This window comes from Ailuropoda melanoleuca, chromosome 5, assembly GCF_002007445.2.
Source record: "Ailuropoda melanoleuca isolate Jingjing chromosome 5, ASM200744v2, whole genome shotgun sequence".
Taxonomy (NCBI): Eukaryota; Metazoa; Chordata; class Mammalia; order Carnivora; family Ursidae; genus Ailuropoda; species Ailuropoda melanoleuca.
This window is the reverse complement of record NC_048222.1, coordinates 10,034,615-10,039,379: the sequence shown is the minus strand read 5'-3', so window position 1 is coordinate 10,039,379 and position 4,765 is coordinate 10,034,615. Positions and strand designations below refer to the sequence as shown.

The 4,765-nt window shown below is 44.0% G+C and overlaps 1 non-coding gene across 1 annotated transcript; it reads right to left on the bottom strand.

Annotated features, from left to right (window-relative positions):
* Window positions 1-2,205: 2,205 nt before the first annotated feature.
* On the bottom strand, window positions 2,206-2,308 carry LOC117802490. Its single transcript, XR_004625871.1, has one exon. It is a non-coding gene; the product is annotated as a U6 spliceosomal RNA (small nuclear RNA).
* Window positions 2,309-4,765: the final 2,457 nt, after the last annotated feature.

Sequence of the window (4,765 nt, the reverse complement as noted above, 5' to 3'; positions counted from 1 at the left end):
AAGAGCCATTCTGGATGGGGTAATGGGTGATGGGCATTAGGGAAGGCATGTGATATGATGAGCACTGGGTGTTAAACGCAACTGATAAATTATTGAACACTACCTCTGAAACTAATCATGTACTATAGGTTGGCTAATAGAATTTAAAAAAAAAAAAAAAAGAGCCTTTCTGGGACCATCCGAACCCTGGTAGTGGCCCCACCAGAGCTCATGGCACCCTGGACTTACCACGTCACAGCATTTGTCACCCTATTTTGAAATTGGCTCTTTTCTTGCCCACAGATACTCCGCTTATCTGTAGGCTTCAAGTGTGCAAGGACAGTGTCTGTTTCACCATCCTGACTCTGGGCCCTCGTGCCTATTGGCACTCAGGAAATATGGTCATCGAATACGGGGACAACAGTGTGTAAATGAGACGGGACACGGGGAGTGCGGCAGTGGTATCAACGAGGCTTTCCCAGCTCACCTCCTTTCTTTACCTGCAGCCCAAAGGCTTCTGTAGCTCCATCACGCTAACGTGGGGCTAGAGCAAAATTTGCAAATCTGTAACCACTTAGTTTCAAATACTTACCGTTACCAGCGATTTGCATTTGTATACTGTTCGATACTCATGAAGCACTTTCGCATATGCTCTTGTACAATTGCAACAGCCAATCCTCCAAGGTGAGCTGGGAAGCTAATAATTCCACCATTTCGCAGGTGGAAACACTGTCTGCGAGAGCTTGAGTAACCAGCCCCACATTATAGGATTAGTTTTCAGTGTAAGCCAGGAATGAGTGAGCCCTGACTGCTCGAAGTGGAAACACATTTACTGAACACTGTACACAGATATAGGGTCAGGGAATAAGAATATAAAATAAAGAGATGAGACCATTCTGAGTTTTACAAAAACTCTTTTTGTAGATATTTCCCTTTTTTCCAAAGCATTTGGGATTTTTTGGCTTATTTTTCATCGCAAAACTAGTACATTTTTGGCGTAAAAAATAAAAACAGCGCTCGTAAAATCGAACTCACTTAGGATCACGTTAAATAGACCTAGCTACTGTTTCACCGTCTTCATGACTGACTACAGATTTTTTTATTTTTTTATGATTTTTTATTATATTATGTTAGCCACCATACAGTACATCCCCGGTTTCCGATGAAGTTCGATGATTCATTAGTTGCGTATAACACCCAGTGCACCATGCAATACGTGCCCTCCTTACTACCCATCACCAGTCTATCCCATTCCCCCACCCCCTCCCCTCTGAAGTCTTCAGTTTGTTTCTCATAGTCCATAGTCTCTCATGTTTCATTCCCCCTTCTGATTACCCCCCTTTTCTTTATCCCTTTCTTCCCCTACCGATCATCCTAGTTCTTATGTTCCATAGATGAGAGAAATCATATGATAATTGTCTTTCTCTGCTTGACTTATTTCACTTAGCATTATCTCCTCCAGTGCCGTCCATGTTGCAGCAAATGTTGAGAATTCGTTCTTTCTGATAGCTGAGTAATATTCCATTGTATATATGGACCACAGCTTCTTAATCCAGTCATCTGTTGAAGGGCATCTCGGCTCCTTCCATGATTTGGCTATTGTGGACAATGCAGCTATGAACATTGGGGTGCATATGGCCCTTCTCTTTACTACGTCTGTATCTTTGGGGTAAACACCCAGTAGTGCAATGGCTGGGTCATAGGGTAGCTCCATTTTTAACTTTTTAAGGGACCTCCACACTGTTTTCCAGAGTGGCTGTACCAACTTTCATTCCCACCAACAATGCAGGAGGGATCCCCTTTCTCCACATCCTCTTCAACAATTGTTGTTTCTTGCCTTGTCTATTTTTGCCATTCTAACTGGCGTAAGGTGGTATCTCAGTGTGGTTTTGATTTGAATTTCCCTGATGGCTCATGATTTTGAACATTTTTTCATGTGATGACTGACTACAGATTCAGCCTTGAGCTCTTGTAGAGTGAAAACTCCCCTCCCACACCCAATTCTTTTTTTTCCCCCCACACTCTATTCTTTAGCTCCAAAATTTTCTCAGCTATTCTTGGCCATTTGCTTTCTTATTTAAATTTTAGAATTTGGTTTTACTAAAACTCTATTGAGGTTTCTAGTGGATGAGCATTATTTTTATAGATGAATTTGAGTAGAATTAAAATTTTCACTACATTGCTTCCTTTCTTTCGTAAAATTTGTGCCCATTTTAACGACTTTTAAGAAATATGGCACGCTTCAGTTGTGCGTCAAGTTTATGCAGGGGCTGTGATAATCTTCTCTGTGTTGTTCTAATCTTAGTGTGTGTGCTGTCGAAGTGAGCCCTCCGAAGGTATTTCTTCACTGTTGGAGGCTATCTGGGGGGAAAAGAGAAGAGGTCACATGTTCTTTACGCTCTATAGGACACAGTAACTGAAAAAGGCATTAATCTGGATTAATTGTGTCTATCAAACAGAAAAGTATTTAGCTGTGTGCTGACAATAGGAACAATGTTTTTGGCTTTTGTTATCTCGGGGTCCTTCTATTATCCAAACAAAAAGCGCTTCTCCTGTGGGTGGTCTTGAAAGAGGAAATGCACTAGGACAAATGGGTTGGGGGGGTGGGGGGGGGAAGAAAAGGGAAGGAAAAGAAGAAGGTCAGCCTTGACCATGAGGAGGGCTAGGGAGGAGGGACGTGTGGCTGGGGCAGGTGAAGGGCCGGTGAGCAAGGCTGGTAGGGAAGGGAGTAACAGCAAGTTTGGATTCTCTTAAGTTTTGCTACCTCAGCAAACCAGCAGCGCGACTTGGGATCTTGCCCGAAACTCAGACTATTGGCCCCAATCCTACCTATCCAATCAGAATCTGCATTTAGCAAGATCCCAGGTAATTCTTATGCACAGGAGACTTCCAGAAGCTCCTAGTTGCCCCCAACCAGTCAGAGCCAGTCCTGATCAGTGTCATCAGCCTGAGACCTATTAATAGACAGAACGGGTTTGGTTGCCTAGAGACCTGGAAATCTGGTTCCTGGTGTAGACTCGGAGTCTCCAAGTTCTTTCATCACTATGGCCAAAGCCTTGTGACCTCGGTCGGCCTCAGTTTCTCTGCTAAGCATTTTAGATCTCTGCCAGAGCTGGATCCTCGCCCCGGACCCTTCTGCCTCTGCTCAGGTTCTGTTACTCTGCCAAAGCCTTGCCCTCCCCCTTCCCTTCAGAAGCAGGATGTGATTTCCTACTCTCTTCTCAGTTTCTGGCGGGGGGCCTGCTGTGACTGGACCGATCACCTGGAACGGTGCCTGATTTTGAGTATTGTCACCTGGACTTCTTCCAGAACTGTGTTCTGCTGGCAGAGAGGACTCACTCCGATATCCAAATGGCCTGGCCCAATCTGAGCTAGTCATGCCCTTTGACCGCCGCACACTGGCCTGCCTGGCTGCCTCCTGGGGATGGGCCAGCTTCTGAAGACAGGCTCTGGCCCCTGTGCCCCACTGGATCTTGGCCACTTCCCCCTTCCCATGGCCTGTGCTGATGTGGTCACAGCTTGTCCGGCACCCAGATGTCTCCTCCAAAAAAGGAGGCGGCCAGCAGATACCGAGGGAAGCTTTAGTTCCTTCTCTCTTAGCATTTCTGACTTTAGGGCTCCATGGGCCTGCTCCTGAATGGACCTTGAAATTCCCAACAGTGCCCTTGGAGCCTGTTAGGTAACAGGTATTCTAAAAGTCCTGGAAGACTACTGAGTACAAACAGGCTTAGGGGTTTTGTATACCTTGCACTTCTGGCCCTTTCTCCAAAGTGGAGAAAAATCTTCTTTGCTGCCTGACTCACTTTATAAAAAGAGGCCAAGCCATATAGAAGCTCAGTAATGGTTACCCCATCACCATTTCACTTTGAGGGCATTATACCTCCTGCCACGCTCTGTTTATGGCGGAACATTATACAACGTGTATCACACCTGCTACTGTGTTTTAAACCAGCCCAAAATGTCATGAAGTTCAAAACAATCCTGTTGGCTGTTGGTTACAGAGGACAATTTTTCCAAAACCATTACTCTCCATTAATTAATAATAGAGCACCGGCTGTATCTTTAAGACGGTTGCATCATCTCGATTCCAAAGAACTATTCTTATGGTGATTTAAAAAAGAAGAAGAAGGCAAAGAAAGAAAACAGGAAGAAAAGAAGTGTGGCAGCACCCACAGGAGCTAAGAAATGGTGTGGGTGTTGTTTCCATTATTTACATACACAACACTTTCACAAGAATCCAAATGTCTTACAAAGAAAATACAATACAAATTGCAATAAAGATACAGTAACACAGTAAGACATAAGGAAAACAATTACCCGGAGGAAGGCTTAAATTTGGCATAAACTGTTTGCCCAGAAAGAATGGGTAAGTGTCCACTGACCCCACGTGCACCTGCAAAGGTAGGCTGCTACCTGGTGGCGTTCGCCATGTTCAGAGAAGAAGTTATGTGTAAAATAGCAGTAAAAGTAGTCATAAAAAATGCCTAAAACCATTCCGAGTAAGAAATTCCTGCTGTTGAATGAAGTCATTCCAAGTCTCTAAAGTTGCATCACAAGCTCATGAACTTAGCCAGGATGGGTAAGTATGTGATTTTCCAGAAGGCACTCTTAGCCAAGCAAAATCAGAGGTCCGAGGAAGAAGTTACTCAAGACTAGAGAAAATCAATGGATAGGAAATGAAATATATATGAGCATTCATTAGTCATTGCACCTTGCTAAAGGTCCACACTTTCTCAGGGTAGATTTTAGTTGATAAATCATGAAGAAACTGTATTTGAAGCTTGTG